This window comes from Brachyhypopomus gauderio, unplaced genomic scaffold (assembly GCF_052324685.1).
Source record: "Brachyhypopomus gauderio isolate BG-103 unplaced genomic scaffold, BGAUD_0.2 sc44, whole genome shotgun sequence".
Taxonomy (NCBI): Eukaryota; Metazoa; Chordata; class Actinopteri; order Gymnotiformes; family Hypopomidae; genus Brachyhypopomus; species Brachyhypopomus gauderio.
In genome coordinates, this window is record NW_027506870.1 from 126,072 (window position 1) to 152,994 (window position 26,923).

The 26,923-nt window shown below is 43.8% G+C and overlaps 13 non-coding genes across 13 annotated transcripts; all 13 read left to right on the top strand.

Annotated features, from left to right (window-relative positions):
- Positions 1-420: 420 nt before the first annotated feature.
- Positions 421-584, top strand: LOC143486482 (U1 spliceosomal RNA). The gene has a single exon (XR_013123469.1). It is a non-coding gene; the product is annotated as a U1 spliceosomal RNA (small nuclear RNA).
- A 623-nt stretch (positions 585-1,207) lies between these two features.
- On the top strand, positions 1,208-1,371 carry LOC143486356 (U1 spliceosomal RNA). Its single transcript, XR_013123347.1, has one exon. It is a non-coding gene; the product is annotated as a U1 spliceosomal RNA (small nuclear RNA).
- A 623-nt stretch (positions 1,372-1,994) lies between these two features.
- LOC143486183 (U1 spliceosomal RNA) lies at positions 1,995-2,158 on the top strand. The gene has a single exon (XR_013123180.1). It is a non-coding gene; the product is annotated as a U1 spliceosomal RNA (small nuclear RNA).
- A 623-nt stretch (positions 2,159-2,781) lies between these two features.
- On the top strand, positions 2,782-2,945 carry LOC143486455 (U1 spliceosomal RNA). The gene has a single exon (XR_013123443.1). It is a non-coding gene; the product is annotated as a U1 spliceosomal RNA (small nuclear RNA).
- A 623-nt stretch (positions 2,946-3,568) lies between these two features.
- On the top strand, positions 3,569-3,732 carry LOC143486219 (U1 spliceosomal RNA). The gene has a single exon (XR_013123214.1). It is a non-coding gene; the product is annotated as a U1 spliceosomal RNA (small nuclear RNA).
- A 623-nt stretch (positions 3,733-4,355) lies between these two features.
- LOC143486483 (U1 spliceosomal RNA) lies at positions 4,356-4,519 on the top strand. Its single transcript, XR_013123470.1, has one exon. It is a non-coding gene; the product is annotated as a U1 spliceosomal RNA (small nuclear RNA).
- A 623-nt stretch (positions 4,520-5,142) lies between these two features.
- Positions 5,143-5,306, top strand: LOC143486357 (U1 spliceosomal RNA). The gene has a single exon (XR_013123348.1). It is a non-coding gene; the product is annotated as a U1 spliceosomal RNA (small nuclear RNA).
- A 623-nt stretch (positions 5,307-5,929) lies between these two features.
- Positions 5,930-6,093, top strand: LOC143486195 (U1 spliceosomal RNA). Its single transcript, XR_013123191.1, has one exon. It is a non-coding gene; the product is annotated as a U1 spliceosomal RNA (small nuclear RNA).
- Positions 6,094-6,716: 623 nt separating this feature from the next.
- Positions 6,717-6,880, top strand: LOC143486220 (U1 spliceosomal RNA). Its single transcript, XR_013123215.1, has one exon. It is a non-coding gene; the product is annotated as a U1 spliceosomal RNA (small nuclear RNA).
- Positions 6,881-7,502: 622 nt separating this feature from the next.
- On the top strand, positions 7,503-7,666 carry LOC143486207 (U1 spliceosomal RNA). The gene has a single exon (XR_013123202.1). It is a non-coding gene; the product is annotated as a U1 spliceosomal RNA (small nuclear RNA).
- Positions 7,667-8,289: 623 nt separating this feature from the next.
- On the top strand, positions 8,290-8,452 carry LOC143486424 (U1 spliceosomal RNA). The gene has a single exon (XR_013123414.1). It is a non-coding gene; the product is annotated as a U1 spliceosomal RNA (small nuclear RNA).
- A 622-nt stretch (positions 8,453-9,074) lies between these two features.
- LOC143486441 (U1 spliceosomal RNA) lies at positions 9,075-9,238 on the top strand. Its single transcript, XR_013123430.1, has one exon. It is a non-coding gene; the product is annotated as a U1 spliceosomal RNA (small nuclear RNA).
- Positions 9,239-9,861: 623 nt separating this feature from the next.
- LOC143486479 (U1 spliceosomal RNA) lies at positions 9,862-10,025 on the top strand. Its single transcript, XR_013123466.1, has one exon. It is a non-coding gene; the product is annotated as a U1 spliceosomal RNA (small nuclear RNA).
- Positions 10,026-26,923: the final 16,898 nt, after the last annotated feature.

Sequence of the window (26,923 nt, forward strand, 5' to 3'; positions counted from 1 at the left end):
TGCATTTAAAAGACTGGGGCTTTCCATGATGTTCTATGTGAACAAGATCTAATCCATCACAGAATCAGTCATGGCTTTATTCATTCTATTCGATCTCTAAACCTAGCTAGGAGCATAAAAAGCCTTAAAACTGTTGACAAACGGCAGAAGGAGTCTTGCCAGCGACGGCAAAATCAATACGCACTGGGTGCTTCTAGAGCGGGCTACACGTAAGGACTCTTGTCCTTTGCTGAGTTTGACGTGCAAGACCAAAATGTTTTCCAATCATTTTCCCTTTCCTGTAATCAAGTGCCCGCCCATTGCCCTGCAACCCCGCCCCCTGTCTGTCAGGCCCTGACCCGCCCTCCCCTCTGCCCATGTTTTCCTTTTCCTGTGTTCTGACAAGGGGAAAGGGTTCTTGTACAGCTGCATTTCCAAGTCATACTTACCTGGCAGGGGTGAGACCATGATCAGGAAGGTGATTCGCCCAAGGTGAGGCTCAGCCATTGCACTCAGGCTGTGCTGACCCTTGCGAATTCCCCAAATGCGGGAATCTCGACTGCATAATTTCTGGTAGTGGGGGACTGCGTTCGTGCTCTCCCCTGATACATTTTGTGGAAAAAAAGAAGAAATAAAACAAGCAATTACAATTTGCTTCACAGTAGCTTGTCAGTGCTTGAGCTCCACCTGTTGGTATGGCATTATAGACAGTGGGGGTAGACAGCTTTAGTTGTATTTTGCCTGAAATGCAGTATATTTATGTACACACTTAAACGTTTCATTCTTTCCTATTTCCTACATTGATCAATGCATTTAAAAGACTGGGGCTTTCCATGATGTTCTATGTGAACAAGATCTAATCCATCACAGAATCAGTCATGGCTTTATTCATTCTATTCGATCTCTAAACCTAGCTAGGAGCATAAAAAGCCTTAAAACTGTTGACAAACGGCAGAAGGAGTCTTGCCAGCGACGGCAAAATCAATACGCACTGGGTGCTTCTAGAGCGGGCTACACGTAAGGACTCTTGTCCTTTGCTGAGTTTGACGTGCAAGACCAAAATGTTTTCCAATCATTTTCCCTTTCCTGTAATCAAGTGCCCGCCCATTGCCCTGCAACCCCGCCCCCTGTCTGTCAGGCCCTGACCCGCCCTCCCCTCTGCCCATGTTTTCCTTTTCCTGTGTTCTGACAAGGGGAAAGGGTTCTTGTACAGCTGCATTTCCAAGTCATACTTACCTGGCAGGGGTGAGACCATGATCAGGAAGGTGGTTCGCCCAAGGTGAGGCTCAGCCATTGCACTCAGGCTGTGCTGACCCTTGCGAATTCCCCAAATGCGGGAGTCTCGACTGCATAATTTCTGGTAGTGGGGGACTGCGTTCGCGCTCTCCCCTGATACATTTTGTGGAAAAAAAGAAGAAATAAAACAAGCAATTACAACTTGCTTCACAGTAGCTTGTCAGTGCTTGAGCTCCACCTGTTGGTATGGCATTATAGACAGTGGGGGTAGACAGCTTTAGTTGTATTTTGCCTGAAATGCAGTATATTTATGTACACACTTAAACGTTTCATTCTTTCCTATTTCCTACATTGATCAATGCATTTAAAAGACTGGGGCTTTCCATGATGTTCTATGTGAACAAGATCTAATCCATCACAGAATCAGTCATGGCTTTATTCATTCTATTCGATCTCTAAACCTAGCTAGGAGCATAAAAAGCCTTAAAACTGTTGACAAACGGCAGAAGGAGTCTTGCCAGCGACGGCAAAATCAATACGCACTGGGTGCTTCTAGAGCGGGCTACACGTAAGGACTCTTGTCCTTTGCTGAGTTTGACGTGCAAGACCAAAATGTTTTCCAATCATTTTCCCTTTCCTGTAATCAAGTGCCCGCCCATTGCCCTGCAACCCCGCCCCCTGTCTGTCAGGCTCTGACCCGCCCTCCCCTCTGCCCATGTTTTCCTTTTCCTGTGTTCTGACAAGGGGAAAGGGTTCTTGTACAGCTGCATTTCCAAGCCATACTTACCTGGCAGGGGTGAGACCATGATCAGGAAGGTGGTTCACCCAAGGTGAGGCTCAGCCATTGCACTCAGGCTGTGCTGACCCTTGCGAATTCCCCAAATGCGGGAATCTCGACTGCATAATTTCTGGTAGTGGGGGACTGCGTTCGCGCTCTCCCCTGATACATTTTGTGGAAAAAAAGAAGAAATAAAACAAGCAATTACAATTTGCTTCACAGTAGCTTGTCAGTGCTTGAGCTCCACCTGTTGGTATGGCATTATAGACAGTGGGGGTAGACAAGTTTAGTTGTATTTTGCCTGAAATGCAGTATATTTATGTACACACTTAAACGTTTCATTCTTTCCTATTTCCTACATTGATCAATGCATTTAAAAGACTGGGGCTTTCCATGATGTTCTATGTGAACAAGATCTAATCCATCACAGAATCAGTCATGGCTTTATTCATTCTATTCGATCTCTAAACCTAGCTAGGAGCATAAAAAGCCTTAAAACTGTTGACAAACGGCAGAAGGAGTCTTGCCAGCGACGGCAAAATCAATACGCACTGGGTGCTTCTAGAGCGGGCTACACGTAAGGACTCTTGTCCTTTGCTGAGTTTGACGTGCAAGACCAAAATGTTTTCCAATCATTTTCCCTTTCCTGTAATCAAGTGCCCGCCCATTGCCCTGCAACCCCGCCCCCTGTCTGTCAGGCTCTGACCCGCCCTCCCCTCTGCCCATGTTTTCCTTTTCCTGTGTTCTGACAAGGGGAAAGGGTTCTTGTACAGCTGCATTTCCAAGTCATACTTACCTGGCAGGGGTGAGACCATGATCAGGAAGGTGGTTCGCCCAAGGTGAGGCTCAGCCATTGCACTCAGGCTGTGCTGACCCTTGCGAATTCCCCAAATGCGGGAATCTCGACTGCATAATTTCTGGTAGTGGGGGACTGCGTTCATGCTCTCCCCTGATACATTTTGTGGAAAAAAAGAAGAAATAAAACAAGCAATTACAACTTGCTTCACAGTAGCTTGTCAGTGCTTGAGCTCCACCTGTTGGTATGGCATTATAGACAGTGTGGGTAGACAGGTTTAGTTGTATTTTGCCTGAAATGCAGTATATTTATGTACACACTTAAACGTTTCATTCTTTCCTATTTCCTACATTGATCAATGCATTTAAAAGACTGGGGCTTTCCATGATGTTCTATGTGAACAAGATCTAATCCATCACAGAATCAGTCATGGCTTTATTCATTCTATTCGATCTCTAAACCTAGCTAGGAGCATAAAAAGCCTTAAAACTGTTGACAAACGGCAGAAGGAGTCTTGCCAGCGACGGCAAAATCAATACGCACTGGGTGCTTCTAGAGCGGGCTACACGTAAGGACTCTTGTCCTTTGCTGAGTTTGACGTGCAAGACCAAAATGTTTTCCAATCATTTTCCCTTTCCTGTAATCAAGTGCCCGCCCATTGCCCTGCAACCCCGCCCCCTGTCTGTCAGGCTCTGACCCGCCCTCCCCTCTGCCCATGTTTTCCTTTTCCTGTGTTCTGACAAGGGGAAAGGGTTCTTGTACAGCTGCATTTCCAAGTCATACTTACCTGGCAGGGGTGAGACCATGATCAGGAAGGTGGTTCGCCCAAGGTGAGGCTCAGCCATTGCACTCAGGCTGTGCTGACCCTTGCGAATTCCCCAAATGCGGGAATCTCGACTGCATAATTTCTGGTAGTGGGGGACTGCGTTCGCGCTCTCCCCTGATACATTTTGTGGAAAAAAAGAAGAAATAAAACAAGCAATTACAATTTGCTTCACAGTAGCTTGTCAGTGCTTGAGCTCCACCTGTTGGTATGGCATTATAGACAGTGGGGGTAGACAGGTTTAGTTGTATTTTGCCTGAAATGCAGTATATTTATGTACACACTTAAACGTTTCATTCTTTCCTATTTCCTACATTGATCAATGCATTTAAAAGACTGGGGCTTTCCATGATGTTCTATGTGAACAAGATCTAATCCATCACAGAATCAGTCATGGCTTTATTCATTCTATTCGATCTCTAAACCTAGCTAGGAGCATAAAAAGCCTTAAAACTGTTGACAAACGGCAGAAGGAGTCTTGCCAGCGACGGCAAAATCAATACGCACTGGGTGCTTCTAGAGCGGGCTACACGTAAGGACTCTTGTCCTTTGCTGAGTTTGACGTGCAAGACCAAAATGTTTTCCAATCATTTTCCCTTTCCTGTAATCAAGTGCCCGCCCATTGCCCTGCAACCCCGCCCCCTGTCTGTCAGGCCCTGACCCGCCCTCCCCTCTGCCCATGTTTTCCTTTTCCTGTGTTCTGACAAGGGGAAAGGGTTCTTGTACAGCTGCATTTCCAAGTCATACTTACCTGGCAGGGGTGAGACCATGATCAGGAAGGTGATTCGCCCAAGGTGAGGCTCAGCCATTGCACTCAGGCTGTGCTGACCCTTGCGAATTCCCCAAATGCGGGAATCTCGACTGCATAATTTCTGGTAGTGGGGGACTGCGTTCGTGCTCTCCCCTGATACATTTTGTGGAAAAAAAGAAGAAATAAAACAAGCAATTACAATTTGCTTCACAGTAGCTTGTCAGTGCTTGAGCTCCACCTGTTGGTATGGCATTATAGACAGTGGGGGTAGACAGCTTTAGTTGTATTTTGCCTGAAATGCAGTATATTTATGTACACACTTAAACGTTTCATTCTTTCCTATTTCCTACATTGATCAATGCATTTAAAAGACTGGGGCTTTCCATGATGTTCTATGTGAACAAGATCTAATCCATCACAGAATCAGTCATGGCTTTATTCATTCTATTCGATCTCTAAACCTAGCTAGGAGCATAAAAAGCCTTAAAACTGTTGACAAACGGCAGAAGGAGTCTTGCCAGCGACGGCAAAATCAATACGCACTGGGTGCTTCTAGAGCGGGCTACACGTAAGGACTCTTGTCCTTTGCTGAGTTTGACGTGCAAGACCAAAATGTTTTCCAATCATTTTCCCTTTCCTGTAATCAAGTGCCCGCCCATTGCCCTGCAACCCCGCCCCCTGTCTGTCAGGCCCTGACCCGCCCTCCCCTCTGCCCATGTTTTCCTTTTCCTGTGTTCTGACAAGGGGAAAGGGTTCTTGTACAGCTGCATTTCCAAGTCATACTTACCTGGCAGGGGTGAGACCATGATCAGGAAGGTGGTTCGCCCAAGGTGAGGCTCAGCCATTGCACTCAGGCTGTGCTGACCCTTGCGAATTCCCCAAATGCGGGAGTCTCGACTGCATAATTTCTGGTAGTGGGGGACTGCGTTCGCGCTCTCCCCTGATACATTTTGTGGAAAAAAAGAAGAAATAAAACAAGCAATTACAACTTGCTTCACAGTAGCTTGTCAGTGCTTGAGCTCCACCTGTTGGTATGGCATTATAGACAGTGGGGGTAGACAGCTTTAGTTGTATTTTGCCTGAAATGCAGTATATTTATGTACACACTTAAACGTTTCATTCTTTCCTATTTCCTACATTGATCAATGCATTTAAAAGACTGGGGCTTTCCATGATGTTCTATGTGAACAAGATCTAATCCATCACAGAATCAGTCATGGCTTTATTCATTCTATTCGATCTCTAAACCTAGCTAGGAGCATAAAAAGCCTTAAAACTGTTGACAAACGGCAGAAGGAGTCTTGCCAGCGACGGCAAAATCAATACGCACTGGGTGCTTCTAGAGCGGGCTACACGTAAGGACTCTTGTCCTTTGCTGAGTTTGACGTGCAAGACCAAAATGTTTTCCAATCATTTTCCCTTTCCTGTAATCAAGTGCCCGCCCATTGCCCTGCAACCCCGCCCCCTGTCTGTCAGGCTCTGACCCGCCCTCCCCTCTGCCCATGTTTTCCTTTTCCTGTGTTCTGACAAGGGGAAAGGGTTCTTGTACAGCTGCATTTCCAAGCCATACTTACCTGGCAGGGGTGAGACCATGATCAGGAAGGTGGTTCACCCAAGGTGAGGCTCAGCCATTGCACTCAGGCTGTGCTGACCCTTGCGAATTCCCCAAATGCGGGAATCTCGACTGCATAATTTCTGGTAGTGGGGGACTGCGTTCGCGCTCTCCCCTGATACATTTTGTGGAAAAAAAGAAGAAATAAAACAAGCAATTACAATTTGCTTCACAGTAGCTTGTCAGTGCTTGAGCTCCACCTGTTGGTATGGCATTATAGACAGTGGGGGTAGACAAGTTTAGTTGTATTTTGCCTGAAATGCAGTATATTTATGTACACACTTAAACGTTTCATTCTTTCCTATTTCCTACATTGATCAATGCATTTAAAAGACTGGGGCTTTCCATGATGTTCTATGTGAACAAGATCTAATCCATCACAGAATCAGTCATGGCTTTATTCATTCTATTCGATCTCTAAACCTAGCTAGGAGCATAAAAAGCCTTAAAACTGTTGACAAACGGCAGAAGGAGTCTTGCCAGCGACGGCAAAATCAATACGCACTGGGTGCTTCTAGAGCGGGCTACACGTAAGGACTCTTGTCCTTTGCTGAGTTTGACGTGCAAGACCAAAATGTTTTCCAATCATTTTCCCTTTCCTGTAATCAAGTGCCCGCCCATTGCCCTGCAACCCCGCCCCCTGTCTGTCAGGCTCTGACCCGCCCTCCCCTCTGCCCATGTTTTCCTTTTCCTGTGTTCTGACAAGGGGAAAGGGTTCTTGTACAGCTGCATTTCCAAGTCATACTTACCTGGCAGGGGTGAGACCATGATCAGGAAGGTGGTTCGCCCAAGGTGAGGCTCAGCCATTGCACTCAGGCTGTGCTGACCCTTGCGAATTCCCCAAATGCGGGAATCTCGACTGCATAATTTCTGGTAGTGGGGGACTGCGTTCGCGCTCTCCCCTGATACATTCTGTGGAAAAAAAGAAGAAATAAAACAAGCAATTACAATTTGCTTCACAGTAGCTTGTCAGTGCTTGAGCTCCACCTGTTGGTATGGCATTATAGACAGTGTGGGTAGACAGGTTTAGTTGTATTTTGCCTGAAATGCAGTATATTTATGTACACACTTAAACGTTTCATTCTTTCCTATTTCCTACATTGATCAATGCATTTAAAAGACTGGGGCTTTCCATGATGTTCTATGTGAACAAGATCTAATCCATCACAGAATCAGTCATGGCTTTATTCATTCTATTCGATCTCTAAACCTAGCTAGGAGCATAAAAGCCTTAAAACTGTTGACAAACGGCAGAAGGAGTCTTGCCAGCGACGGCAAAATCAATACGCACTGGGTGCTTCTAGAGCGGGCTACACGTAAGGACTCTTGTCCTTTGCTGAGTTTGACGTGCAAGACCAAAATGTTTTCCAATCATTTTCCCTTTCCTGTAATCAAGTGCCCGCCCATTGCCCTGCAACCCCGCCCCCTGTCTGTCAGGCTCTGACCCGCCCTCCCCTCTGCCCATGTTTTCCTTTTCCTGTGTTCTGACAAGGGGAAAGGGTTCTTGTACAGCTGCATTTCCAAGTCATACTTACCTGGCAGGGGTGAGACCATGATCAGGAAGGTGGTTCACCCAAGGTGAGGCTCAGCCATTGCACTCAGGCTGTGCTGACCCTTGCGAATTCCCCAAATGCGGGAATCTCGACTGCATAATTTCTGGTAGTGGGGGACTGCGTTCGCGCTCTCCCCTGATACATTTTGTGGAAAAAAAGAAGAAATAAAACAAGCAATTACAATTTGCTTCACAGTAGCTTGTCAGTGCTTGAGCTCCACCTGTTGGTATGGCATTATAGACAGTGGGGGTAGACAAGTTTAGTTGTATTTTGCCTGAAATGCAGTATATTTATGTACACACTTAAACGTTTCATTCTTTCCTATTTCCTACATTGATCAATGCATTTAAAAGACTGGGGCTTTCCATGATGTTCTATGTGAACAAGATCTAATCCATCACAGAATCAGTCATGGCTTTATTCATTCTATTCGATCTCTAAACCTAGCTAGGAGCATAAAAAGCCTTAAAACTGTTGACAAACGGCAGAAGGAGTCTTGCCAGCGACGGCAAAATCAATACGCACTGGGTGCTTCTAGAGCGGGCTACACGTAAGGACTCTTGTCCTTTGCTGAGTTTGACGTGCAAGACCAAAATGTTTTCCAATCATTTTCCCTTTCCTGTAATCAAGTGCCCGCCCATTGCCCTGCAACCCCGCCCCCTGTCTGTCAGGCCCTGACCCGCCCTCCCCTCTGCCCATGTTTTCCTTTTCCTGTGTTCTGACAAGGGGAAAGGGTTCTTGTACAGCTGCATTTCCAAGTCATACTTACCTGGCAGGGGTGAGACCATGATCAGGAAGGTGGTTCGCCCAAGGTGAGGCTCAGCCATTGCACTCAGGCTGTGCTGACCCTTGCGAATTCCCCAAATGGGGGAATCTCGACTGCATAATTTCTGGTAGTGGGGACTGCGTTCGCGCTCTCCCCTGATACATTTTGTGGAAAAAAAGAAGAAATAAAACAAGCAATTACAACTTGCTTCACAGTAGCTTGTCAGTGCTTGAGCTCCACCTGTTGGTATGGCATTATAGACAGTGGGGGTAGACAGCTTTAGTTGTATTTTGCCTGAAATGCAGTATATTTATGTACACACTTAAACGTTTCATTCTTTCCTATTTCCTACATTGATCAATGCATTTAAAAGACTGGGGCTTTCCATGATGTTCTATGTGAACAAGATCTAATCCATCACAGAATCAGTCATGGCTTTATTCATTCTATTCGATCTCTAAACCTAGCTAGGAGCATAAAAGCCTTAAAACTGTTGACAAACGGCAGAAGGAGTCTTGCCAGCGACGGCAAAATCAATACGCACTGGGTGCTTCTAGAGCGGGCTACACGTAAGGACTCTTGTCCTTTGCTGAGTTTGACGTGCAAGACCAAAATGTTTTCCAATCATTTTCCCTTTCCTGTAATCAAGTGCCCGCCCATTGCCCTGCAACCCCGCCCCCTGTCTGTCAGGCTCTGACCCGCCCTCCCCTCTGCCCATGTTTTCCTTTTCCTGTGTTCTGACAAGGGGAAAGGGTTCTTGTACAGCTGCATTTCCAAGTCATACTTACCTGGCAGGGATGAGACCATGATCAGGAAGGTGGTTCGCCCAAGGTGAGGCTCAGCCATTGCACTCAGGCTGTGCTGACCCTTGCGAATTCCCCAAATGCGGGAATCTCGACTGCATAATTTCTGGTAGTGGGGGACTGCGTTCGCGCTCTCCCCTGATACATTTTGTGGAAAAAAAGAAAAAATAAAACAAGCAATTACAATTTGCTTCACAGTAGCTTGTCAGTGCTTGAGCTCCACCTGTTGGTATGGCATTATAGACAGTGTGGGTAGACAGGTTTAGTTGTATTTTGCCTGAAATGCAGTATATTTATGTACACACTTAAACGTTTCATTCTTTCCTATTTCCTACATTGATCAATGCATTTAAAAGACTGGGGCTTTCCATGATGTTCTATGTGAACAAGATCTAATCCATCACAGAATCAGTCATGGCTTTATTCATTCTATTCGATCTCTAAACCTAGCTAGGAGCATAAAAAGCCTTAAAACTGTTGACAAACGGCAGAAGGAGTCTTGCCAGCGACGGCAAAATCAATACGCACTGGGTGCTTCTAGAGCGGGCTACACGTAAGGACTCTTGTCCTTTGCTGAGTTTGACGTGCAAGACCAAAATGTTTTCCAATCATTTTCCCTTTCCTGTAATCAAGTGCCCGCCCATTGCCCTGCAACCCCGCCCCCTGTCTGTCAGGCTCTGACCCGCCCTCCCCTCTGCCCATGTTTTCCTTTTCCTGTGTTCTGTCAAGGGGAAAGGGTTCTTGTACAGCTGCATTTCCAAGTCATACTTACCTGGCAGGGGTGAGACCATGATCAGGAAGGTGGTTTGCCCAAGTTGAGGCTCAGCCATTGCACTCAGGCTGTGCTGACCCTTGCGAATTCCCCAAATGCGGGAATCTCGACTGCATAATTTCTGGTAGTGGGGGACTGCGTTCGCGCTCTCCCCTGATACATTTTGTGGAAAAAAAAGCAGAAATAAAACAAGGAATTACAATTTGCTTCACAGTAGCTTGTCAGTGCTTGAGCTCCACCTGTTGGTATGGCATTATAGACAGTGTGGGTAGACAGGTTTAGTTGTATTTTGCCTGAAATGCAGTATATTTATGTACACACTTAAGTTTATCGTGTTGGGAAATATTGAAATGGACCTTGAAAGTGCTTTAATTCTACCTTATAAAGGTGTATGAGCCCTGCAAACATGACTTTGTTCATTGCTCTGAGGCGCAGCGCACGCAACGTTACAAAATTCGAGAGGTGCACGACCTCGCAAATCGACAGCGCGCGAGGCCCTCACGCACGGGTGGAGGCACAGCAATTACATCATTTTCGCCGCGCGGACCCTCGCCGCTTGTGCGTGCTGCAGTGACTTCGCGGGCTACCGTTGCATTGTGGGGAATGTAGTGTTTGTGCGTGCAAAACACCAGCGGGCGGCTTTGGCCTGCGGGCCGGTTCTAATAGTAATTGAATATCATGCCTTGACTTTGACACATGTGGCATACATGGATGACATGACTACATTAACAACTACTGTTCCGTGTACTCGACGGCTATTGGAGAAGTTGGGTGATAATCTTAGGCTGGCTAGGATGAAGGTTAAACCCAGTAAGTCTAGGAGTGTTTCAATCAGAGGTGGGACCAAGTCAGTGTTTTGCAAGTCTCAAGTAAGTCCAAGTATTTATCCTCAAGTCACGAGTCAAGTCTCAAGCAAAGACAGTCAAGTCAAGTCAAGTCTCGAGTCAAGACAGGCAACAGTCAAGTCAAGTACCAAGTCTGAAACTTGGAATTTCAAGTCCTTTCGAGTCTTTTTTTTTTTTTATGTAAATAATAGACATGTGTTCTTTTTAAAATCTGTATTCTCCTCAAATCTTGATAAAACATGTGCAACTGAAAACACGAAGTATAAAAAATTTTTAAATTACACCTCTTTATTGCACAGTTCAATTTGTTAAAGTTAGCTGCAAAAATATTCATACTTTAAACTACAATTTTCCAGAAATAAATATTCTGTAAAAAAGTCACAAGTAGAACTCCATGTTCAAATAAAAAGTGCTGATATTTTCACAGTACAATACAAAGAACCATAACAGTATTTTTCCCTCTCTTCTCTTATCTGGTTTCTTGGAGAACATGTGTGTCCATGTGTGAGTGACACAAGACAAACAAATATAAGAACTGAACAATTAACAGGAATTAGGAATGCAACTTTAGACATTTCAGTAAACTATTCTGCATTGCATTTGCAAAAGACCAAACTGGCCAAAAGTCTGTATGTCATTTGTGCACGATGAGGCCGTAGAATGATGTCCCCATAGCTGAAAACTCGCTCCACTTTTGTCAATACATTTTTTTCTCGACGTAGATGTCTTCAAATACACAATCCATGCTGAGATAGAACTGGATATGATGGTGACAGAGAGAGGCTCTCTTCCCCGAGTTCATATACAGAACCCAGGGTTGCCAACTCTCACACACTGAGCGTGAGACACACGCATTTGACCGTCTTCACACGCTCTCACGCCACACATCCGATTTCTCATGCCGAAAAAAAAATCTAGTTTATTTACCTCTGATCCTTATCTATGATTCAATGAGTTACTAGTTCGCTCTGGCACCAACCACTGGCGATCGATCGATCGCGATATAATACTTAATTTGTGTCCATTTTACACCCCGCCCGGTAACAATTCACGTTCGCTGACCCCCCCCATTTGATTGGTTGTGCTGCAGCTCATGCACACACTCACACACACACACACACACACACACACACGTACAGAGTGTGGAAAAGCAGAGGACCGGTCTGCGTCAGAAGGACGGAAATGAAATTAATGGGGCGCACTTTATAAATATTAATATGCGTTTTAAAATTTAGATTTGGGGTAAAAAAATCAAGTCTTTGCAAGTAAACAGGTTCAAGTCCAATTCAAGTCCCAAGTTATTGGTATAAAAGTCCAAGTCAAGTCTAAGTCTCTGAATATTTTTTTAAGTCAAGTCAAAAGTCTTAATATTAATGACTCGAGTCTGACTCGAGTCCAAGTCATGTGACTCGAGTCCCCACCTCTGGTTTCAATTGTGAAAGGGAAGTTGACACAAGAAAAGTATGTGATGGAGGGAGAGGTAATACCATCTATTCTGGAGAAATCAGTTAAGAGTCTAGGTAGGTGGTAGCACTGAACGACAAAGAGCAGGTTGTAGAGTTAAGTATCAATAAGTCCTTTTTGCCAGGTAAATTAAAGTTGTGGTGTTTGCAGATTGGATTGTTGCCTCGTCTAAGGTGGCCACTGACAGTGTATGATATTCTGATGACTGAAGTTGAGAGGCTAGAAAGGATTGTTAATAAGGCTGTAAGAAAATGGCTTGGGGTTCCACATTGTCTTAGTAGTGTGGCATGGTTTGGGATAGGAGTGCTAGAACTGCCACTAACAAGCTTAGTTGAGGAGTTTAAGTGTGCCAAGGTAGGCCGAGAAATGTTGTTGATAGGGTCGAAAGATGCACTGATCAAAGCAGCAGCACCAGTGACACATACAGAAAGAAAGTGGAATTCCCAAGAGCAGTGGCGGATCTAGGATTTTTCTGAGTAAGGGACCATCAAGGGGCCACAATATTCATAGAGGGGCCAAGTATTTATCCAACATCCTTGCACACAATAGCACACAGTCAATTGTTAATATCCCTCAACTTTTAACTTTCATGGCATTCAGCAACAGTAAGTATGAGTGCATAATTCACTGAAATTTAAAGACTGAATGAAAAGCATACCATCAGGTCCTACTGGAGCAGAACAATCATTTGACGTCTGCACAGGATTCTGTGCACCACACTGGAAGATCTGAAAGCAGCAAATGACAAATTATTTAACATAAGCCTAGTGTCACAATACACACGCAATCAGTTATTACTTTCCAAGATAGCCTCTTACCATCCGATCCTGTAGGATCAGCACTGATTGGTGACTCTGGTGGCTCAGTAGAATGGTTAAGTCATCAACTTTACTCTGCTTGTCCTTATCAGAGAGAGTCCTGTCCCAGTTTGTGGCTAAAATACAAATATATGTCACAAACTATTCAGCAGAAACCATGTTGTCTACAAGACCACATTATTATTTATTTAAAGCTGAAGGAAAGACTTGAAAGCTAAAAATATAAAGTGAGTTGTAGTAGATGTGGTGATATATGAACCAATAAACATTTAAGCCATTACATTAACGTTGTGGTAAATCATCACTATGAGTTCAGTGAACTTATGTGCCATTTCACAAGTTACAATATCATACATTACAGCATTAACTGTTGTTGCCCTGCTCCTGACCAGCCTCTGGTCCAGAGTCTTCTGCTGCTCTCTCTCTCTCTCTCTCCCTCTGCTCTCTCTCTGCTCTGTTTCAGCGTCTGGCTGGCTCAATCTTTTGGCCAAAAACTGCTGAATTCTTGCCTGACACTGACCCTTTCTTTTTATACTCTCTATCATTGCCAAACATTATATTTAATGTTAACACAGAAATGTAAGTTACAATGAAGAACGTGAATTCGCATTACATTTATTAGCGAAATGCTAACGTTCATGTCTAAACACAAGTAGGGCCTCAGTTAACACTACTGTTAACTAATGTTAGCTTTGCATCTTAATTTAATGTTAATCAGACTTAAGCTACGTGACAGCTGTGAGTAAACAGGGATTTATGACTTCCCAACCAACTCCTCAAAAGTGCCATCGGTTGTGGATAGAAAAACTTTCTCCGCGGGATCGTGCAAATCTTCTTGTGTAAGCTTTATTCACGCTGGACATTCCGATTTGGCGCCACTAGTGTTTGGATATGGAATTGCATCCACCTATAATCTGATGATCATCGCTCTCGGGCAAAGGACAGATGAGTGACAGGACAGGGGCACTTCAGGGGGCCAATCAGATTTCAGCTGGGGCAAATGCCCCTGTGGCCCCACCCCTAGAACCACCACTGCCCAAGAGGCTACTCAGGCAGCAAAGAGGGCTTCGGAGCATAGAGATGTTGTAGGGCAGGTGCAAAATGGGAGGGCAGGACTAGGGTCAGGTGATACATGGAGGGCATTCAGCAAGGCCACATCTCCTGAGAGAAGGCAAATGGTTTTATTCGAGAGCAGGAGGAGGAAGTAAGACGGGCAAAAACTGCAGGACAGAGTAAGCAGGGACAGGGGATGAAATGGGAAAGTGTGGAGAAGAGGAGAATCACCTGGCGAGAGTTATGGGCATTGGATGCAGGTCGTATAATGTTTCTTGTGGGAGCTACTTATGATGTGCTTCCAACTCCACAAAACCTTGGGCAGTGGTTAGGTGAGGATCCAACTTGTAAGCTATGTGCAGGAAGTGGTACATTGAAGCACATCCTGTCGGCATGCAAGGTGAGTTTGTCACAGGGATGTTATAGGAGGCATAATCAGGTACTTAAATCTAGAGTTGTATAGTAACAAAGTAGAACTACTTCACTACTGTACTTGAGTACTAAAATGCTGTATCTGTACTTTACTGGAGTAATGTTTTTTTCTCCCACTTCCACTTTTACTTCACTACATATTTTCCATCAGTTTAATACTTTTACTCCGATACATTTTTTACGTTCTGTATAGTTACTCGTTACAATTATAAACATGTTAGCTGGCGCTGTCACCGGGTCAGGCGATCAGGCTTATGAGAAAACTGCGCATGCTCCGGTCGCGTCTCGTTTACTCTGCTGCTGCCTTCACTCAACTCTTGAGCTTCGTAATCTAGGTTCACTTGACACGTCGTGACTGCCGCAAGGGTCCACATGGCAAAAATGACGCAATCGCGGTGGCTCCACCCGTGCAGGTGGCCACTCGCGTAGTCGCGTCGCGAGGTCGTGCACCTCTCGATTTTTGTACGTGCGAAGTTACAAGGTGGAATTCACGCACTTGTACGGCACTTTGAAGATCTGTTTTCAGTATTCTCCAACACCTTCAGCTTGATTTACATATTTATACAAATACACATATACAGTGGTACCTCGAGATACGAGTTTAATCCGTTCCAGACCCGTGCTCGTATCTCGAACTGCTCGGTTCTGGAAGCAATTTAACAATGTAAAGTATTGTAATTAGAACAGGTGTTCTGTCGATTTTTCCTACCCATCGAAAATTCATACCAAGGCTTACTGCGCATGCGCAAGTCGCTTTACGTCACTATTTTGGTGGCCGCCTACTACACCCATCGATTTTTCCTACCTTCTAGCGAATTTCAACAGTGCAGTACTATTTAGTCCTTTCAGTAGTGCAGTAAGTTAATTTCTTGTTTATAATTTCTTCTTTGTTTGCAATTGCAATGTTTTCAACTGTGCATTAAGTTAACTAGTTGTGTAAAATGTTTTAAACAGCGCCGTTTTACTACCTCCACATCAACGCCATTTACTCCTACATCAGTGCAGTAAGTGAACGTGTTCTTTTTTTAATGTTTTATCGCTATTTATAATGTTTTTTTAACCGTGTAACACTACCTGTAGTGTTGAACTTAATAATGCTGGTTTATAATGACACACAGGCTAAAAACATGTTCATTCAAAGATGTAAACAATCCAATTTGCTTGTATTATTATTAATAATACATTAATACGCAAAATAAAACATTTATTTTAAAGCTCATCCTACTTTTTAAACGCTGATTTGCGCTACATTACGACGTTTCCATAAGGTAAACAAACTAAGAGATAAGTCTACAATACTACTTTTTAAACGCTGATTTGCGCTACATTACGACGTTTCCATAAGGTAAACAAACTAAGAGATATGTCTACAATACTACTTTTTAAACGCTGATTTGCGCTACATTAAGACGTTTCCATAAGGTAAACAAACTAAGAGATACGTCTACAAATACGTGATGCCAACGGACACGGTAGAAAAATTCGACAAGGGAGGGAAATTCGACAGACTAGTCTATAAATACGCGCTGCCAGCTGATACGGTAGGAAAATTCGACAAGGTAGGAAAATCCGACAGAACACCGGTCCTTAAAAACGAGCGAGTTTGGCTACACGAGTGCCTTTCTCATGCAGGTGAATAATCTCCTGCTTAGTTTCTATAGTTATCATTCTCTTCTCACTGGACTTTCCACTACTAGAGCCTTTCTTTGGAGCCATAATGCAAAAAAATACGTTTGTAGTATTGAAATACTGTACTGTATACACCGTACGTACTGTTACTCGTTGCAAAGCACACGTGCGAATGGCTGTGATGACCGGGTACAGGAGTCGACCTTACCAACACCTCAAGAATTAAAAAAACGCTATTGGCTGCTAGAACGCGCTAAATGACGTCATCTCTGCACATACAGGTATGTTTGTGTTTTTGAACCTAAGGTTGTGGGGGAGGGAGAGAAAGAAAAGCGTTTGAGTGTGTCTTTGAGCTGATTAATGATTTCTTTTTTTCCATATAGTACTGTACTGCGAACGTTAAGTGTTTCCGGAGGGGTTTAAAATAGACACAGCGAGAAAAAAAAACAGATTTAAAATGTGCAGACACAGTTTGAATCGTGGTTTGAACTAACCTAGGTTTTTTGCCGGGACCGAATATTAAAAAGAAGAAAAACCGGGACAAACCGGGACAGCCCGGTAAAACCGGGACAGGCACGTGAAAACCGGGACAGGTGGCAACACTAGATGGTACCGTGTTTGGTAACAGCAGAAGAGCAGCATAAGTGCTGCATAATAGGCTTGTTGGCGTTTTAATGTACATATATTGGCACCTTCCACACCTTCAACATCGAGTGATCGTGGCGGTGAGGGTGAGGAAGGAGACCACCCTGGCCCTACCTAGAGACTGTTTGCATTTGCTGGAGCGAAAGCAAATTCCTATAGGATGAAGTGCCATCTCTGCCTCCCTAAAGAGGGTGAAATATTGGCCTTCAAAAATTCACCTTCGAACTTGAAGAAACACATCAATATAACGCGCAGAAGACACACCAGCTTGAGCTGTCAGCGCTAGTTAGGTTAGATATCTTAGCTAACTAACCTAATTATGTTCATGACGTGCTGCAGTATTCACTGAACATTAGCTGGCAATCATAAATGCGATGTCACGTTGAGTTGTGTTTTTATCAACAGTAAGTCGTGTGTCTTTTCATACTGACTAATCATGTGCCCATTTTATAGTGTAGTGTTTTTATAGGGTTTTCTCAGCTAAATTAAGGCGAACTTGTACTTCTGCGTCAAAACTACGACGTAGCGGGACATAGGTTATCTGCTTTTTGTGTACAACGGGTTAAGCCCAGTTTTTTAAGTTGATACTTGTTTGTACATACAGTTTTTGTCTTTGACATCTTTGATTTGTAAGTGATATAAAAACAATTGATAATCAAACTTTGACGGCTTTCTTTAATTAATTCAAAACACAATACTTGTACTTTTTACTTTCAGTATTTGAGTAATAAATTTTAGAATAAACTACTTGCAATACTTAAGTAAAAAAAATGCTGAATACTTCTGTACTTCTACTTAAGTAAAGTTTTTAAAGAACACTTCAACTTCTACTCAAGTCAATTTTTTGATAGGTACTTGTACTTTTACTCAAGTATGGGTCTCTAATACTTTATACAACACTGCTTAAATCATTGGCAGGTGCACTTGATAAGAAGCGGTTGGAAGTTAATGGCATGCCAGTTGCTAGTTCCAATAGAGTAATTAGGTTTGTGTGTGAGCGGCAGCATAGAAAGGAGCCAGCACAGTTGTCAAAAGTCGGTGGTAAATGGGCTGATGCAAGAGATTGGAAACTGTTGGTTGATGTAGGCTGTAAATTGCAGGTTCCAGAGTGTATTGTAGTCACAAACCTGAGGCCAGATGTTGTGATGTATTCTGAAAGTTAGTGGATAGTGTATTTCATAGAGCTAACTGTTCCATTTGAAGACAAAGTTGATGCAGCATATGAAAGGAAAAGGTTGAAGTATGCAGATTTGGTGGCTGAGGTAAAAGAGCAGGGCTGGCAAGCATATATTAGACCTGTAGAAGTAGGGGCTAGGGGTTTCGTGGCGAAGTCTGCCACAAGACTACTGGCTGAGTTTGGATTTAGAGGCTGTGTGATGAGAGCAGTGGTAAAGGAGTTGTCAGCGGTAGCTGAGAGATCTAGTCAGTGGGTGTGGCTAAGAAGGGCTGAGGTTAGGTGGGGTAAGGATAGTACTTGAAGAGATAAATTATTTATTATTGATGTTGAGATATGGGTAGGATTGTCACTTGGCTTTTCCGATAGCCTTCTGGTAGCAGGGTTGTTGGTAAATTTTGTGATGGGCTGCATTGTGAGCTTGGAGGGGGGTGGGTCTGGGACGCCAGACTCCACTGATGAGCCTTCTGGAGGTGTTTTGGGGCTCAATTCATCGAAACACCAATGAAGGGAGGTGCCTTCCTGATGACCCCAATGAAAAGCTTGCAAGGTATTGTGTGTGTCCATGTCACTTTGTTTTGAAGGTCAGTCCAGGTTTGTGTGGTGGTCTGAGTACTTGGCAGTTGAGGCAATGGACCATGAACATAGTGCGCTGTGCTTCTGGATCCTTGTCGAGCCAGTATCAGATTGTAGCTGCTGCTGTGTTCTGGTCAAGCAACTAGTATGTGCATAGGGTGTGTGAAATCTATCTTGTCTTCTTACTAGTATTGGGTAGTTGAGACGATGGGTAATGGGCATAGTAGTAGGTATTATTAGATCATAGTCGTTGGTTGGTTAAACTTTCGCGAGTGACCGTAGCGTGCGAGTCCGCACACCTCACGCGACCCTGCTCGAACGGTGGAGGCATTTAAACTTGCCGCATCTCACATTCTGTGCAGTGTTGTCCAAAACGATAAGCAACATAAAACAGGAGGATGATAAAATCCTGCACCTAACATCCGGAGTCATGCAACAGGCTTGGCTAGGATGTATTAAACCCAGTGATGGCTAAGTTACCTTGAGAAAGTAATCCGATTACTGATTACTCCTTTTAAAAGTAACTTAGTTACGTTACATATTACTTGATTTTAAAAGTAACTACATTAGATTACAAGTTACTTTAGTAGTTACATTCCGCAGCAAAATAAAATTTTCCAATACTCACTTTATTGGAAGTCCATTTTTAACAGTAACAATGTATTGAAGCAGGTTCGGTAACCGAGGCAGAAACTGCTTAATCCAAAAATCCCGAGGAGGGAAACTTTATTGATAACGCAACCCTGGCGCCCCATACCAGTGTCACTTAAAGGGCAAGACTCTCCTGACATTACGTTTGTGTAGCTGCGTGGTATTATTTGTAAATTTATTTGTAAACGTAATACAAGCGAACTGGGGTGGGTTTCCCGAAACGTTCGTAGCGCCAAGTACTTCGTAACCTCGTATGAAATGTACGAGGTTAAGAAGTACTTAGCGCTACGAACGTTTCGGGAAACCCACCCCTGTTCAGTCAGACAGCTTGTGAAACGAAATACCATTACAATTTTAAGCATTTTAAAGTAGGCGACGTTTCCAGCACTTTTCAAAACGTGGAACACAGTGCAACATTAAAATTCTTCAGGTAAATGTTCCTTCCCCTGTTTTTGAGGGGTGTTTCTTTACACTACCACATATAGTTACGGGAGGACACTGCACAGAATGACTTGTAAAACGCGCTCGCGCTCTCACAGGGTCGCGCGCAGCGTGCGGAGTCGAGCGCTACGGTCAGACGCAAAAGTAGAACTGACCAAGAAGAAAGCAAAAATATATATTTTTACTAGGGAAAATAAAAATAGTAACGCACAGTTATTTGGATAAGTAACTTTAATCTGATTACTGGACTGGAAATAGTAGCGCGTTATATTACTCGTTACCGAAAAAAGTGGTAAGATTAGAGTAACGCGTTACTAAGTAACGCGTTACTGACATCACTGATTAAACCTAGCTTAACACAACGAATCTGGCCAAACACCTGAAAGGCATGCAGATTTGTACAAAACATTCCAAGAGGTTGGTGATTATTCCCATTTCTACGCTGTATTCCCTGACAGTGTGGTGAACTCATTAAAATTATTCTATTTGTAAGCAAAATTGCAAAACAGTTCAAACAGCTTAAAACATTAAAGTTCATACAACGATATTAAAGTTTTAATCTCAATAAGCTCAACATTTTCAAGGGAAGACAATCACCAAACTCATTGTTTTTCATTTAATATTTGCCGAGCGTCTGACGCAATGCGCTCCTGCATGCCTATTGGTTAAAACCATCTAATTAGCATACTGTGATTTTTGAACAAACATGGTGGACAGTGCGGCTGGTGCAGGAAAACTACACTGTAAACGCAGCATTAAGGTTTTGTGCTGTCTTAACTTTTTGTTATGTTTTAAGTTTCGATTCCCAGACCTGAAGCCATGACTGAGGTGCCCCTGAGCAAGACCCCTAACCCTCAATTGCTCACCTGAGATAATATGTAAGTCGCTCTGCATAAGAGCATCTGCCAAATGCCATAAAAAAAAAAAAATGGTTTAAAAAAAAATGGTTAAGTTGGGGGAAATTATATTAATTATATAATTATTACAAAAAGTATTGTAGTATGTAGTACTTAAAAAAATATATATCTTAAAAATTAAGATTTTCCTAAACATATATTTTATTTAAAGTTTTTTTTTTTTTTAAGTTAACTGTACTTAAAAATTATATTACATGAACTTAACATTTCTTAGGTAATCGGTTACAACAAAACTTTTGAGTTTAGTGAACTTGTTGCGTTTTACAGTGTAGTATTATAGCATACAAAATTATGTGTCCGATTATGGTATCCAAACAAATGTATTCTTGGTTTAAGAGCTGTAAGTGCGACAGCATACAGGGAGAAAAAAGAGTAATTGTACTACAACAGATCAATCATTTATGAATACTGAACTCTACTCTAATACTGAAGCTTCTCGGCCTTTTGGCTAAGATCAAGGGGCGGAGACAGGGATCGGCTTTCTGGGAGAGGGAGGGATGGTCCTTGGGACTCCTTACTAAATCCCAGGAAGATATTATTTGTTTCAAGATTGGTGAGTATTTTGCTTGAGTGAAGAAAGTGTGTGTTGCGAGAGTGTGTGTTTTTGGTTTTTGTGGTTTCAGATTTTGCTGTTTTAAGGTAAGTGGTTTTTTGCTGGGTTTCTCCTTTTTAAAATTTAAGAAATTTTAAAAACTTGGTGGTCTGTTAATTTAAACTCAAAACTGTTGGTGCCTCCAACATGTCGGCCGCTCGAGCCGGGGTGAGGAGGCACCACATTGTCAGGTTGCTTTTTAGGACAGATGGAGAAGGGAAACTGCTGTTCATGTCTAGATTAGATTTTTCTAGAAAATTTTTGCAAAAGAAGCTAGGCTTCACTCCAGATAACTTGCATTGTATCATTACCTTGCCACAGAATAAAGGTTTCGATGTAAGCTTTCAGTCAGCATATCATTTGAATAAATTTTGGAAGAGGTATGAGGAGAATCCAGCCAGCTTTGATATGTTCATTGTAGAAAGGCTAACAGACCACGCAAAGAAAACTGTAATTGTTAAAATGTTTAATGAAATGGTAAGCGCAGAGGACATTTGCTTATGGTTGGATAGATTTTGCACAGTACTTGGACCTGTAACAAAAGTTTTAGATGAAGATGGTATATGGAATTGTACTTGGAGAATCCCAATTAGACAACATGTGGACCCTACTGGCTATTTGGGCTTAAAGCACTTGCCACAAGTTATTGTACTGGGGGAGAATAGAGGTTACATTCATTATCAAGGCATGCCAAAAACCTGTAGAAAATGTGGGGAGATGGGTCATTTGGCGGAAGCCTGTGATAAAGTGGTTTGTGGAAAGTGTAGAGAAATTGGGCACACTTTCGCTGAGTGTCCCAATGGCAGACGGTGCAATCTCTGTGGGGAGGCGGATCACCTATTTAGAGATTGCCCCAAGAGTTTTGCCAACAAATTAAAAGCAGCCGATATGGCCGTCCAAACAGCCAGACGTAAAATGGCCGACATGCAGCATGGTCGGGAGCAGGGCCAGGAAGAAGGGGCGGGGCCAGAGGTTTTGGTGGGAAATCAGGAGGAGGCGGGCAGGGGGCCAACACAGGGTGAGGAGGCAGAAGGGGCGGGGCAAAGGGCTAGGATACAGCAGGAGGGTGGGGAAGAGCAGGGGGAAGAAGGGAGAGAGGAGCAGGAATTGGAAGGTGTGGGAGGAGGCGGAGCTGGGGGAGAAGGAGGAGCAGCAGGAAGACAAGGTGAAGAGGAAGGTGAACAAAGAGAGGAAGAAATACCCCTTAGGGAAATAGTGTTGGAGGGAATGGAGGTGTCTGGGGAAGGCAGTATGGGGTCTCTCCCAAATGCACAGGCTGCAAAAAGAAAAGCCCAGCGAAAGCCCAGCAAGAGACGCCCTCTGCTGGGCTTGGGGCAGTAAGCACCTTTTCACAGATACACCAACTTTTAAGGAACATAAAGGAAGAGGAGATCTCACAGGAAATTATGTGATTTTCAAGAATGTGTTCAAGTGTGTGTTTGAAATGATCTTAGTAGACAAAAATGTGTTTTTATAGGAAACATAGACATACCCTTGCTTTTATTATGTTTTTACTCTTTTATCTTTGCTCAATGTCTATCACTATCTCTACTATTAATGTGAGAAGTGTGAAGACACCCGTGAGAGCACAGAGCATATTGTCCTTTTTAAACTCCTTACCTGCTGATGTTTTTTTTATTACAAGAGTGTGCCATTCCCTTTTTGAACACATACAGAGATTGGGAGCAGAAATGGTCTGCTGGTCCCTCTCTTTGGAGTGGCTCACACTACAACCGGGCAGATGGGGTTGCAATCCTCATCAAGAACCCTGGGATACAGGTTCATGGAAGCACGGTGGTGAGAAATGGGCGGGCCCTTTTGGCAAACCTGACCTTTTTAGGGGAGGGTTTTAATGTTCTGTGTGTTTATGGTTTTAATGACAAACACGAGCGGGTGGAGTTGTTTGAAGATCTGCAACCCCATATGTTAGGAAATGCGCCATTGATAGTGGGTGGGGATTTTAATTGTGTTTTATCTAGTAAAGACAGGAAAAATGTGGGGGACAGTTTTAAGTTAGACAAATCATCGGGGAGACTGAGGGCTTTAATGCAGGATTTTAAACTAGAAGATTGTTTTAGGAAAATACATCCAGGGGAGGAGGGCTTCACCTGGCGCAGTGGTGATGGCACCAAGGCCTCCCTTATTGACTATATTTTAACCAGAAACTGTCCACCCAGGGATGTGACATTGACTCCTGTTTTTTTTCTGATCATGTTATGTTGTCTTGCACTATGTCCTTTTCCACGGGTGTGACAATAGGGAGAGGGCTGTGGAGGCTAAACTGCTCCCTTTTGCAGGATGAGGCTATAGTCAGGGAGTACAGGGAGCAGTATGGCCTCTGGCAGACTCTCCAGGACAGTTACACTTCACGTGCACTATGGTGGGAAATGGTCAAAGGACGGACAAAGACTTTTTTTAGGAAAAGAGGGATAGAAAAGAAAAGGCAGCGAGAGAGGCGCATGATGGGGTTGCAGAAGAGGTTGCAGCGTTATTTTAAACTTTTAAATCAAGGGTGGGATTTTGAAGAGGACATAAAAGCAGTAAAAGAAGAAATGGCGCAACTGGCAGAGGAGGTAAGCAGAAGCGTCATTCAACAAAGTAGAGAACGAGATCAAGAAGAAGGGGAAAAGTGCACAAGGTACTTTTTAAAGAAGATTTTATCCAGAAATAAAACTTTCACGAGTATAAAAGATGGGGAGGTAGAAGCAAGACAGGATAAAGACATAATGGGAATGGTGGAGACATTTTATGAAGAACATAATGGGGAAAAAGAAGTATGCACTAAGGTAATGGAGGAAGTCTTGAATTTTATAGATAAACAGGTAAAGCTTCCAGAAGTTTTAATTAAAGATTTTACAGTAACTGAGATCACAAAGAGCCTGAAAAGTTTTAAAAAGGGAAAGGCACCAGGGGAGGACGGTCTCCCAGTAGAATTTTATGATGCCTTTTGGGATATTTTAGCAAATGACTTATTAAGTGTTTTTATGGAGTTTGAAGAATTGACCCGATTGCCGGACAGTTTTAGAGCAGGGACAGTGACTCTTTTACACAAAAAGGGGGAAAGGACAGATCTTAAAAACTGGAGACCTATTACGCTTTTAAACCTAGACTGTAAACTTTTTAGTAAGGTTTTAGCACAACGTATGTCTTTAGTTTTAGAGGACGTGATCCACCCAGATCAAGCCTGTGCAGTGCCCGGCCGGAGGATCACGGACAGCTTGATCCTGAAACGTGACTCCATCTGTTTTGCGAGAGACAGGAAAATGCGGTTGTTGGTTCTAAATTTAGATTTTGAAAAAGCCTTCGATCGGGTCTCGCACCAGTACCTTTTCAAGGTACTGCAAAAGATGGGCTTCCCAGGGAGGTTTTTAGCATGGGTTGGGTTGCTGTACAGTGATGTCACCAGCAAAATAATTGTAAACGGGCATCTCTCAAAGGCGTTGACTATTCGCTCAGGAGTACGGCAGGGCTGCCCGTTATCCCCGCTCCTGTTCGTAACAAGTATAGAACCGCTGGCACAGATCTTGAGAAGGGATCAATGGATCAGTGGCCTGACTTTACCTGGGGGACTGACCGCGACCTGTTCACTCTACATGGACGACGTGACAGTTTTATGTACGGATTTTTTATCTATTCAAAGGACTTTGGAGATGACCGAGTGGTTTGGGAGGGCAGCTGGTGCCAAATTAAATAGGAAAAAATCAGAGGCCCAGCTTTTTGGGCCTTGGGGAAACGAACAGGCACGGGCAAACTTGGAGGTAAATTTTAAAGACTTGGACATGAAAATTTTAGGACTGAAATTCGACAAGATGGGGAGAGGAAGTGGGAATTGGGTAGAGACATTAGGGAAAGTGAAAAAGAAGTTGGGGTTTTGGGGACTCCGGAAGCTGACATTGGAAGAGAAAATCCTAATTGTGAAGGCTGTGGTGTTACCATTGGTTTTATTGTTGTGCTCCACTTTCAGTCCACCAAGAAGCTTTCTCTTAGGCATGGACCGCGCCGTGTTCTACTTCTTGTGGGGGTCCAAGTGGGAGCGCCTCAAAAGGGAGGAAGTGAAGAAGAGAACAGAAAATGGAGGGAAGGGGCTCCCAGACCCCCACCTGTTTTTAGGCAGTAAATTTGTTGCCTTACATGTGAAGTATGCCACATCTGTTTTAAAAACCAAAACGGCCATTATGTCAAGATTTTGGTTAGGCTCGTATTTGCAGAAACTAAAGATCTTAAACCCAGATCTTAGAACACCGGTGTCTTTTAAGTTATCACATGAACATGATTTTATTAGGAAATTTTTAATGAAATATAACTTGGAAGGATGTGGGAGAGAAAAATTGGAAGATGCTAAGGCTCTGGTTTCTTTGGTGCAGGACCGGGAGGAGGTGAGCCGGGTGGCCGGCTTGACGAGGGAGGAGGCTCGGCAAGTGTGGAGGAACGTGGCCCACCCCGCCCTTCGGAATCAGGACAAGGACCTCTCCTGGATGGTGGCCCATGAGATCCTTCCGGTCAGGGCGGTGATGCACTCCCGGGGCATGGGGGCAACGGCAGTATGCCCACAGCCAGGCTGCGGCCAGCCTGAGACCGTGCGGCACGTGTTCTGAGAGTGCAGCGTGGCCAGGGACCTGTGGGCCGCGATCAGCCCCCTGAAATGCCCGAGCCTGCCAGCAGGGGAGGTCCATCTGCTAGAGTACCGGCAAGCGGTACTCGGGGTGGGCCAGGGCCTACACCAGTTACCAGCTAAGGACTTTGAACTGCTCTGGCTCACCCTCAACAGCGTGAAGGCCGCATTATGGACCTCCCGCAACCTGCTGGTGGGGAAGCACGTGACGGTGCCCCTCCACGCCCTCATAAAGCTGGTAACTGTAAAAAACGCTGCAGGTGGCACCGGGCGATGATATTCGGAGGAGGGGGCCGAGGCCACACGCAGGGGGGTCCCTGCCACCATCGACCCGGGCTCCCGCCGACGTTCCCTGAGGGGATGTTTGTGCCTGAGAGGGGACAGCGGGCAAAGGGAAGGAGCTCCGCTGGTGCCACAGGGGAGAGGGGCCTGTCGGAGGGTGGGAGGAGGGTTAACGCCCCCCATACCGCCCCCTTCATCTCCACCCCCGCCACCTCCACCTCCCCTTCCTGGGCCTCACTCAGATATCCCGGGCCCTTATCGCAATACATTGGGGGGGTTTAAATGTTTATGTGTTTTATGAATGCTCATGTGGTAGTTTAAAAGGTTTTGTGTGTCTATGTTCGACAATAGGGGGGTTTATCAATCATGATGTCTTTTTAGAACCTTTTTACAACAATGGTCTTTTTTTCTATTTTAGCCCTGTTTTCAATGGTCTTATCGCCTTGATTTTACAGCTGACATGCTTGTATACCTTTGACAGTTTTTACCGCTTGGCTTTTAAAATCCCTTTACCTGGTTTTAAAACTGAATGTGATTATCTATGCACCCTTTTACACTATTCCTTATTCTATTCTTTATGTTTTTATTATTTATTGTACAAACCATTTTATAAACCTGGTGGTGTACCATTGAGTGCATTTATATGTGTTAAGGGGATGAAGGCAAAGGAGTGGCAAAGACTGGACAACACAGAAAACAGGCCACACAGTTGGTTGTAAAATTCTTTTATTGGATGTGTGATTGTATTTATCTGATATGATACAATAAACAAAGTAAAAAAAAAATGGTTAAGTTGGGGGAAATTATATTAATTATATAATTATTACAAAAAGTATTGTAGTATGTAGTACTTAAAAAAATATATATATCTTAAAAATTAAGATTTTCCTAAACATATATTTTATTTAAAGTTTTTTTTTTTA